The sequence below is a fragment of the Ursus arctos genome, unplaced genomic scaffold (genome assembly GCF_023065955.2).
Source record: "Ursus arctos isolate Adak ecotype North America unplaced genomic scaffold, UrsArc2.0 scaffold_31, whole genome shotgun sequence".
Classification (NCBI taxonomy): Eukaryota; Metazoa; Chordata; class Mammalia; order Carnivora; family Ursidae; genus Ursus; species Ursus arctos.
Genome location: NW_026622997.1, coordinates 15,308,679 through 15,320,728, shown reverse-complemented (window position 1 = coordinate 15,320,728; position 12,050 = coordinate 15,308,679).

The window sequence follows — 12,050 nt, the reverse complement described above, 5'->3', positions numbered from 1 at the left end:
TGTGGGGGCCTGTTGTGCGGAGGAAAGCGTTCTAGAGAAAAGTTATCATGTCCGGTTGCTCGCAAAAGGGTCTGGGCTTGTGTGTTTACACTTCCCAGGCAGCTGCCCTTACTAGAAAGGGCCGCCGCCCCAAGACTCCTTTATTTCCCTGCCCCTGCAAATGGCCTACGCCCATTCACTCCAGGTAACAACGTCTTTATCTGGGCACCACCTCGGAGGGCTCTGAAGCTTTTCATTTAGTGCCTGGCATTTTGCTGATCTAAAGCAGGGTTCACTGGGGAGCCCTCAGGGTAGCCTCACACAGCACCCCCTTGTGGTTTGTTGGGGGAAACAAAAGGCCTAGGAGGATAATGGGGTTTCTCAAACGGATTCTGCCGCCAACCTGCCTTTGAAATGGGGACGCTAACGCAGACCTTGCTTGCTGCACGAACATAATTCTGGGTGCTCTCAAACACAGAGCAGTACTATTATTTCTCCGCCTGCACATCGCCCTATTCTGTTGTGTATTTCAGATCTGGGGCATCGTGGCTTCTCCTCCATCTCATGGCCTAGCTCACACGAGGAGTTCAATTCATGTGTGCTGACTGGTTAATTCCCCAAATGAATGACTCCACTCGCCGACTGCCCGACCCTACCAATCCCACGCTGGAGAAGCCCTTTGAAACAGAAGGACTTTGCAGGACCCGTAAAGGTAACAAATAAAAACTGAAATCCCTCCGAAGGGCAGGATTTAGAGTACTCATACATTTTGGTCGCTTTGTTTCCCTTCATGTAAGTGATTTTCCGTCACTTACTTTAGTGCCGTCTTGTGGTGGTGGTGGTGGTGGTGGGATGGTTGTAATTTCTCTGCCTGCAAGTCCCTGAGGTGGGATTTCATGTTTCATAGCTCCCTGTGGGCACGGCTCCCTTGCAAGGTTGGTGTAATGAGACCAAGCCCTCTGCCCCCAGATTTAGAATCCGTGGCTTTGGATAACTGTGCTGTCACATCACCCTCTGTGCTCTCTGGACGGGGCTTGGCACTGTTTCTTCCCCATCCTGATACTCAGATCTTGAGACCTCACCGCGTTTAGAGGCCTTTTTTTTTTTTTTTAAGATTTTATTTATTTATTTGACAGAGATAGAAACAGCCAGCGAGAGAGGGAACACAAGCAGGGGGAGTGGGAGAGGAAGAAGCAGGCTCATAGCGGAGGAGCCTGATACGGGGCTCGATTCCATAACACCGGGATCACGCCCTGAGCCGAAGGCAGAGGCTTAACCACTGTGCCACCCAGGCGCCCCTAGAGGCCTTTCAACCCTGCAGCCTATAGGTAAAAATCAATTACAGAGAAAACTGACAAAAGCCTAAAGGGCTTTACCAGGAAGCAAATTACAGGCAGATGCATTCATGTGGAAGCATCAGGAATGTTCTGTTTCTCCTGGAGTAACTGATAAGCTTTTTGTCATGGAAGTGGGATTTTTGTAACCAGCGGATCATGTTCTCCTTTTCGCCTTTCTTACCAAGAAGTTCAGAGACAAATTTAATAACCAGTGTCAGTAACTATTTGGTAACCTTTGGCTTGAGTCTCTGGGTTCTAAGTTTTCTCTTCGTCTAATCTTTTTTACCTAGTCATTCCCTGTCCTCTCCTCTTAGCCTACTATCTTTACTATCACAGGGATTCATGGGAAATGTTTTGACTGTGTGAGAGCTCAGATGCTCATGGGGTGTGGAAAGACTCACGGGCTCTGCTTCTCCTTCTGCAGAGTCCAGATGCGCTCCAGGAGGATGGGCTGGACCAGTCCTACTGGGCTCACAGCCAATCTGCCCGCTGCCAGGGTCTCGCGGTGGGCAAGTTCTACTGGCTATTTCTGACACCCTCAGTCAGTCTTTCATTACAACTTCTCCCAGGTTGGGATATAAAATCAGTCCAGATTTCCACTTCCGCTACTGTCCGTCTTCCCTCAAGGAACCAATGCCCTTTCCTGAAATCCGGGGTCCGACATTAAGGGTGAGGATCCCATTCTTTGTTCTTTCAGGAGGCGTCGTGGCCCCTTTATTATTTCATCGATGCAAGCTAGACTCATCAGTGCCCAGAAGCATCGAATCCCCAAGGCTCTACCTGTGAGCAGTCCTTAGCCCTAACAAAATGCCCTGAGACGTTGGTAGCTTCATAACAAAAGATGTGCAAACTTCCCAGCTACAGGTGGAGGGAGCACATATCCCCCCTCTGGTCACATTCCCATGGAGGGAAGAACTTCCTTCTACCCTCACACACATATACTTCCCCCAATGACTGGCGCTTCCAAGTGGCAGAGAAACATCCTTCAGTCTCCCCACAGACCGCTTATTAGCTTCAATGGAAAAACAGTAATTATACGGTGGAGAAATGAGACAAGCACTTGACGGAGCAGGGCGATCAAAACACCACCAGTGAGGGGCAGACAGACCTCGTGTGTCTCCAGAGATGAGATCCTGAGACGGTCACAACATCACCTCCGTAAGACTGAATCTCCTCACCTAATCATGACGAAACCTCAAACACGAGATGAAGAATGCTCATTCTATCTTTCAAAGGCGGGAGAGGAATTATCCTCTGCAAAAATATCTATGTCACACAAGACAAAGGAAGGTGATGGAATGTTTCCAGATGAAAGGAGGCAAGAGAGAGACCTCACGACAAGAAAGAATACCTGGTGTGAGTCTGGACCATCGCATCCTGGAGGAAATAATAAAGTACCTGATGTGGGGCTCGACTCACGACTCTGAGATCAAGACCTGAGCTGAGATGAAGAGTCGGATGCTTAACCGACTGAGCCACCCAGGTGCCCCAATAAAGGGCCTTTTCATTGGGTTAAGTGTCAACATTGAAATATAGACAGTAAATTAACAGAAGAATCTCATCAATGTTAAATTTACTAAAGTTAATAAATACACTAATTCTGTAAGAAAACAGCCTTATTCCCAGCAAATATGCCCTGACATATAGGGTGAAGGGACACAGCGTAGACATGTGTATCGCAAAAAAAGAATGTTACACTTGCTAACAACGAGGAAACTCAGAAAAGTGTGTTCTTCTCATTCTTACAAATTTTCTGTAAATTTGGAACTATTTCCAAATAAAACACTTTAAAAACAACAATACTTCAATCTTACCTCTGAGAGCTTGGCCTCAGCCATAGAATCTGGGTTTAAATCTCATCTCTGCCCCTTCGCTGTGTGATCTTGAGCTTACTCTCTGCAAGCCTTGATTTCCTCATCCGTAAAATGAACAGAATAATAGTTTCTGTGCCATAGGCTCTTAACAAAGCTTAAAGTTACAAGTTAAGATTCGTAAAGCATTCAGAACAGGTTCCGGCCCACAGTCGGATTGTTTGATGAATGCATGGCTACAGTTCTGAAGTTAAAAAACAAAGCAAACACACAAAACAACTTTGTTCCCACCCTAAACATCCCCTCTTAGGGTCCACTGACTGACTAAATTAGGACATCCGTGTTTTCATCGATTTAGCATGAACTGTGTGTTCATTGTTGGGTGGCCGACCAGGCAAGTATGATTCATCGAGTAAGGTTAGAATTGTGGGGGGAGCTTAAGCTACTTGGGTAACTCTGCTTCTGTAAAAACAGTGAAATATATTACAAATCAGATATTCTGTTAAAGTAAACACAGAGAAAATAAGTACTCCTTGACCGGAACACATCTTTGAATATTATATTGAGTTTCCAAGAAATAAAGGGGGAGGGGAGATTTAACTTCCTAGATAGCCCAGCCTTGTTTGGGGGCCACAAAGTAAGCAGAAAATCAGAAATAGTCTCCTCACAGCCATGACTTATTTCAAACGTCGTAAGAGAATGTTCTGTTACACCCCACAAAGCTGCTGAAGGAAAGGTAAGACTCTCCCATTTTTCAGCCTCGGCTGCTATCTCTCCTGGAAGAGAGCAGAGTTAGGGCAACTAAGAGGCTTTTCGGCAAAGTTCCCAAAGACTCTTGTCAGGAAAGCCGGCGCGTCGGCAGGGCCCGAGCAAGCATTCTCTCCAGCCATCTCTGGGCTTCAGGGCACCTCAGAAAGCCATCTGGCTCATCCCCCAGGTTCCAGGAAAATGACCACTGACAGCATCCAAGGGGATGGAAGTGCCTCCGAGCCCAGGTCACGGTGACTACAGCGTGGAGGAGGTGATGAAGGTTCGCTTAGGTAACCCCAGAGATAAGCAGTTCCTCTACACCTGCAGCTAGGCCAGACTCGATGCGGATCAAACACTGATCGAACCGCCTCACCGTGCTACTGATGGGGTGATGGATTTTATCATGATTATTCTTACAGAGCGCACACGAGCCTGGGGGGGAGGGGCAGAGGGAGAGGGAGCGAGAGAATCTCAAGCATGCTCCCCGCTTAGCGCAGAGCCCGACGTGGGGCTCGAACTCATGACCCTGAGACCATGACCTGAGCTGAAATCCAGAGTCAGTTGTTTAACCAACTGAGCCACCCAGGTGCCCCAGTGATGGATTTTTTTTTATATTATTATTTTAAACAAGAAGTTCATTTAAATAACAAGACATTTGTCTTGAAAGAAAAGCTACTTAGGGTTCATTTCCTTCAGAGAAATTTATTCTGACTTTATTTTTTTTTAAGATTTTATTTATTTATTTGACAGAGAGACAGCCAGCGAGAGAGGGAACACAAGCAGGAGGAGTGGGAGAGGAAGAAGGAGGCTCCCAGCGGAGGAGCCTAATGTGGGACTTGATCCCATAACGCTGGGATCACGCCCTGAGCCAAAGGCAGACGCTTAGCGACTGAGCCACCCAGGTGCCCCTATTCTGACTTTAAAACAGATTGCCCTCTATGTACCAGCTAGGTACAAAAGACTATAAAATGTTCAAGTTGTCCTTGATTTTACAAAGATAAGTGAAATATGTTGGAATTCTCCAATCAAATAAGGTATGCAAAGGATTTCGTTGTTGTTGTTTGTTATTGCTTGTTAAGCAATGAGAGCAAAATAACGTAATGACATATAAAAATAAAAGTTGAGGGGCACCTCAGGTCATGATCTCGGGGTTGTGAGATCCAGCCCTGCGCGGGGCTCCACACTCCGTGCAGAGTCCACTAGAGATTCTCCCTCTCCCCCTGCCTCTCCCCCTGCTCGCACTCTCTCTCTCTCTCAAATAGATAAATAAAATCTTTTAAAAAGAATAATAAAATAAAAGTTGAATGAGCACACCGCTAAAGGGTCTTTTTACAGAACGCTTTCTTCCTCCACTCCCATTTCCTTTGGATGTCAGAATACATCAATGACCAGTTAGTAAAAAATGAATAATAACACAATAGACCTGATCACAAAAGCCAGCTCCTTTATGTGCGAGAAAGGAAAAGAGAGGGGGGAAAAGACAGAGTCAACTGTAGGAAAGTCAGGGTGTGGCGGAATCGGGTTGCGCTCGTCTAACGGAGCGGGCTTTCCTGTCCGGGCTCCGCAGGGAAGCGGCGCATCGCGGGTGCGGAGACCCTTCATCTCTGCGGCACAGGCGCAAGGGTTTCATGGATTATCTGCCCATCAAACTGGAATTCGATCTTCTTCAGGCACAAACCCTGTCATTCACTCTAGGTTCTTAGCCCCTGGCTAGCTCTGCGCTCCTCTTAATCTTCCGCAGAACGACCTGCCCCACCTCCTTCAAATGAATTCGTTCACTGTTCCCAGTCTCGACCCTCCCTTGGGTTTTGCACCGCCCGCGGCAAGGGCTGGAGACCCCTTGGTGGCTGCGACAGGAGAGAAGCGCCAGGTCCGCACCCCGCAAACCCGCAGGCTGCAGGGGAGGGGCAGGAGGAGGAGGCCGTGGGGAAGACGGGAGAATGTAGGGATGCTTTTCAGAATTCTCCTGTTCACAAGTGTCCTTGCATAAGGACCCCCTGAGAAATTTCTCTCGGGGCTCAGACCTAGAAACGCTAAGCTCTCCTAACAGCACCAAGCTCTCCTAACAGCGGCTTGGTTGTTGGAAGGCCCCAGGGCTTGGTCCCAGGCCCTTCTCCTCTCCCTAAGGGATCTTGACCCAGTCCCGTCAAGATAAGCCAGGCCAGAGTCATCTCTCTCCTAGATGGTAGCCAATGTCCCCGAACAGGCCTCCCCGTTCCCACACTGGCCCTTTACAATGCACTCACCACATAGTAGCCAGGACAGCCCTTTAGATACATAAATCACAGCCTGATCCCCGCCTGCTCAGTGCCCTCCCGTCCTGCCCTCCGGTCCTCCTCTTTGCCCCTTCATTTGAACCTTGACTTGTAAAGCCCTTCATGACCAGTGCTGACCTCTGACCTCAGCTCAGACCACACTCACCCTCGCCTCCCACGTTCGAATCACAGGAACGTCTTTTCATGTTTCTCAAATAAGCCAAAGTCATTGCTTGGCACCAGCTGTCCCACTGCCCTGTGGCTCCCTCCCAGATGGTCAAACTCAGGCTCTTTGTTGTCGCCCAGAGCTCAGCTGCTTTAATCTCCCAAACCAATGTCCCCTCCCAGCCAACTTCTAGTACATTCACTTCTCTTAACCCTCCCAGAACTCTTATTAGCTCGTACACTTCTTGCCTTTTTTCTCTAATTCTACCTAGAAATGTGATCCCCTGGGAGAAGAAATCTTTTCTGTCTTGTCCACGGCCGTGCGCTCAGAGCCCAAGAGTGGCTGGGGTAGGATATATGACGATAAGCATTTATTGAAAGAGTTTTGTGAACACAGTAGACTGTGCAACCCTGAATTCTCACAGCTGGGATCCCCAGTACTTTCAGAGTCCAAGGCGAGGCTCGCTTCTCTACCTGCACCGGACCTTACAACGTGCGTTTCAGGGAAACATTCTTAACTCTGAATGTTCTTACTGCTTCTCTCATTATTTTCCACTTGCACCTATCTGTTCATCTTAAAACATAGATATAAAGGGCTAAATGCGCCGCTAAGCTTCTCTCAACCCGTAATAAAATGTGGTGGTGTGTAAATGAATCGTGGAGGTGAACTTCTGTTAAATGTTACAAGATAGATTTGTGTGGTTAACAAGGGGCATCAGTCACCTGTGACATTCACCAACCACAGCTGCTGAGACAAAACCTGATACCCTCCCTCTCTGAGTAAGTGCTGCAGAGGCAACAGGAAAAATCAAGTGCGCCATAGAAAGCCAGGGTGACTCCTCAGCTCATGGCCAAAGTCAGATACCAGGTGTCAAGAGAGCAGACACCGGGCTGAGCCGGCCCCAGGACCAGCCACGGTGAACGAGGTGAGAGGTACGGGTGGGACAACCCAGCTTAGCCGTAACGGATGGGACATCTTTTTTTAAAGTTGTAAATCAAGCTAAGCATCTTTATTGTTATAGTATGTCTTTTTTTTTTTTTAATTGTGGCAGTAAAAAAAAAAAAAAAAACCCAACACACCATATAACATACAATTTACCATTTTAACCATTTTTAAGTATATAGTTTACTAGTGGTAAGTACATTCATTTTGTCATGCAACAGATCTCCAGAACTTGTTCATCTTCCCATACTGAAGTTCTGTATTAAATAGCTCGGGGCACCCGGGTGGCTCAGTCGGTTAAGCATCTGCGTTCGGCTCAGGTCATGATCTCAGGTCATGATGGAGTCCCGTGTCGGGCTCCCTGCTGGGCAGGGAGCCTGCTTCTCCCTCTCCCTCTGCCCCCCTGCCTTATGCTCTCTCTCTCTCTCTGTCTCTCTCTCTCAAATAAATAAATAAAATCTTAAATTAAATAGAATAAAACAAAAATAAACAACTCAACACCTCCCCCCTCTCCTAGCCCCTGGCAACCACCTTCTGCTTTCTGTCTCTATGAATTTGTCTATTTTAGGAACCTCATGTAAATGGAACCACACAGGATTTGTCTTCTTTGAGACTGGCTTATTTCGCTCAGCATAACGTCCCCCATGGTCTATCCGTGTTGTAGCCTGTGTCCGAATTTCTTTCCTTTTTAAGGCTGAATCGTACTCCATTGTATGTATCTGCCACATTTTGTGTATCTAACCATCTGTTGATAAAGACAGTTGGGTTTCTTCCACCAGTTGGTTATTGTCCGATGGGACACTTCCCTGCTTTGGTCTAAGGGACATCTGGCCAATGCCAGGATAATTGTCAGCATCCATCTCTTTAACAAGCTCGTGGAAAAAAAATCATACAGCCATGCGGACAGTTCCATTCCTGGTCCCCACATCCAGGTGGGCCCCAACACTGCTTAACAAGCCTCTGGTCAGCCCTCCCACTCATTTGGCATGCAGCTCGCTCGGGCCTTCTCTGTTTTTCTCACACCTTCCAAGACGCATAACCACTCTGCTTGCATCTTGCAAACAACCTCTGTAGATACGGTCTGTCTCCGAGCTGGCATTACCACCTACCCTGTTGGTGAGGCCAGAAATCAAAACTCATTCCATTCTTTCAAGCTCTATTCCCAACCAGTGGCCAAGAGTGATAGCATTTTGCCTCTGGTATCATAGTACCTGTCTGCTTTTCATTTCCACTCCTATGGCTTGTCTGTAGTTGCCAGGTACCGTCCTGCTCAGCTAGACTACGATAAGGACCTCCTAAATGAGCCTCCTCCATGGACCCTGCCCTTTCCTAAATTCAGGGTGATTTTCCTCCAACTCTAGTGTGATTATGCCATCTCACGGGGACACCCCAACGTTCTCCTGGTGTGGTGTTCAAGGTCCTGCTTGACCACAGCCTCATCTCCCGCACCCTGTCCTGCCCACACTTCCCTCAGCCATGTCCCTCTTCACACATCAGCCACTTCACACCTTCTTAACTTTGCTCCTGCTACTTCTCTGCCTGGCACGCAACTGCCGTGTTTCTTCACTGGCCTAATTTTCTTCATTACTCGGGAATTACTCGTGTCTCCGTCCACTTCGTAAGCCCAGGCTCTTTCGTACTGTACATCCTCTCGACTACTAGGGCCCCTGTGTCACACTCCCCTCTCAGTTTCTGGAGGAACCACTTCTCTCCCCAGATTCCCACCATCACTCTGAGTTTCTTGAACATGTTCTCAGGCACAAAGTCACATTCTCTGTCCCCTCACTGCCTTCTTTCCCATGCTAAGGAGACATTTCCCCCTAGTAATAGCACATAGGAATTTCTCAAAGGCCTCAGTGTTAAGCCCAAGTAACCTATAAACAAATGCACTTTAGAATGTTTAAATTGTGAATTATAGGTACAAAAGAAACTCTAAACAATTTAAACTAGTGAAGACTTCCCCTGCTGTGCGCCTCTGTTTCATGCAAGTATTCATGCACGAGGGCTGAGTCACACAACGATTAAGAATGGCTGTTGAGCTCCTCAGCAGAAACCGCAAACGCTAAGGTCACAGACAGACATCCATTCTGTGCCCCCTTTGCCGTCGCTTATGAAAAATTAGGTTTTCTGTCTGAAGCTTTCTTTGTGTAAGCTCAAATTTCATTCTGGAAATTCTGAACGAGCTCTCTTCAATTCAAATGAATCACTTTTCCACATTATAAAATATTTAAAATGTTTAAGCGCAAAGGTGGCTGAACTCGGGGAACCGGTTGGTCAAAAAGGCATGAGAGCTGTCAAATAATATTAATAAGAAAGATTTTTGGTTAAGCAGCGTGAGGCTTTTAAAGGAAAGATGTTCCTTGGGGGAACATAACCTTTTTTGAATTAGCAGTTTTAGGAAATGGGAATTTGGATAACCCTAGGCCCGAGTGGAAATAACAAAAGAGAAACATGGTCATTCAGACTTCTTGATGTTTTCATAGAAAGACATCTTTTTAATTTATGAGACTAACAGCAAGCTTTTCTCTCTTATGGATCTAACTACGCATTTTCAGGTGAATTCTCTCAGATTGATTCCTTGAGTAAGATAACTAACACAGGTCCATAGCTAGGATTTGGAAATAATGTTCTCAGTTCTCTTGGGAAGGTATCGATCCTCATACTCATGATTAAATAAAGAACAACATCAAAATAAAGCAATGAGAAATTAAGGAACTAAATAAACTAACTTTCATTCAAAAATAAGAAAAGAACAAAATAAACTGAAACAAAGTAGAAAAAGAAGATTGGTAGAGATAAAAGCAAAAAGTAATGAATTAGAAAACAAACAGAAGTATAACTGATAAGTAAAATCAAGATTTGGGGTTCTTAAAAATCCAGCAAAAAAGACAAATCCTGGGGCACCTGGGCGGCTCAGTCAGTTAAGCTTCTGCCTTTGGCTCAGGTCATGATCTCAGGGTCCTGGGATCAAGCCCCACATCAGGCTCCCTGCTCAGCGGGCAGTCTGTTTCTACCACTCCCCCTGCTTGTGCTCTCTCCCCACCCTCAAATAAATAAATAAAATCTCTAAAAAAATTTTAAAGTTTAAAAAAAAGACAAATCCCTGGCAACTGTGTGCAGGAAAAAAAGAAAAAATAATAACCACGAATCTATAGCATTAGAAAGGAAGAGATATAATCAGCATAGAGGAGAAACTACTATATACAACTCCACATTAATACGTTTAAAATTCTGGATGAAATAGGACAGTGCCTCAAAATTTTAAATCATCAGAGCAAAACCAGGAAGAGATAGAAAACTTCATGGAAAATAACCTCTAGGAGAAAAAAACTGAAAAAGTTTCAAAGTACTACTCCCAAAATAAGACACTGCATTCAGATGGAGTTTGAAGAGACTCCTATTGAAGTCCTAAGGAAGACATAAATAATCCCAATGTGAGTTAAAACTATGCAGAATAGAGAAAAAGATGAAGAGTTTCTAATTCCTTATAAGGGTTGCATAATTTTAATTCTAAAACAAGAAAAAAAAGAGAAATAAGAACTAGTGTCCAAAGAATGAAACAGGCACAGATTCTAAAGGGATATTTGTAAACTGAAAGACTTTCATAGGGCTGCTTGGGTGGCTCAGTGGGTTAAGTGTCTGCCTTCGGCTCAGGTCATGATCTCAGGATCCTGGGATAGAGCCCTGCGTGGAGCTCCCAGCTCAGTGGGGAGTCTGCTTCTCCCTCTCCCTCTGCCTCTCCCCTTGTTTGTGTGCTTTCTCTCTCTCTCTGTCAAATAAATAAAGAAAATCTGAAAGAAAGAAAGAAAGAAAGAAAGAAAGAAAGAAAGAGAGAGAGAGAGAGAGAGAAAGAAAGAAAGAAAGAAAGAAAGAAAGAAAGAAAGAAAGAAAGAAAGAAAGAGAGGCTTACGTACTTTAGTGCATTAAAAGAATAATGTGCCTGGTTGGGGGAGTGGGCTAAATAGTGATGGGTATTAAGGAGGGCCCTTGTTGGGATGAGCACTGGGTATTATACATAAGGGATGAATCACTAAATTCTACTCCTGAAACCAATACTACACTATATGTTAACTAACTTGAATTTAAATTTTAAAGAATAGTAAAATAAAATAAAAAATTAAAAAATAAAAGAATAATTGTTCCTTAAATGAGTAAGGTTTAGTCCAGTTAGATAAGGCTAATATAACAGTAGTGAATGTTAGTGTAAACCATCACAGAAATAAGTTGATATAAAAAAAATCCATATGACCATCTCTGTAAATACCAAAAAGATATCCAATAAAATCCCACATCCATTAGTAACACACAAAAACTCTTTGTACACTGGAATAGAAAGATGCTTCCATAATCTGAAACCAAAAGCAAAGAGCATACATGTTAATGAAACAATAGTGTCATTTCCACAAAGATCTAAAACAAGAGGAGGGCACCTAAGTGGCTCAGTCGGTTAAGCATCTGCCCTTGGCTCAGGTCATGATCCCAGGGTCTTGGGATCGAGCCCCACATCTGGCTCCCTGCTCAGTAGAGAATTGGCTTCTCCTTCTCCCTCTGCCCCTCCCCTGCTCATGCTTGTTGTCTCTCTCTCTCTAATAAATAAATAAATAATCTTTTAAAAAAATAAACAAGAGAAGGATATCTAGCAAGGGCAATAAAGCAATAAAAAGATACTGTTTTTGTTTTTTAAAACACCACTTTAAACAAAAAATCTTAAGTGAAGGGGAGTTTATTATAAAGATTAAAAAAACCAAAGAATAGGAAATACAGGTGGACATCACTAGGGACCAGAAGTTAAGACCTGAAAAAATTCCTA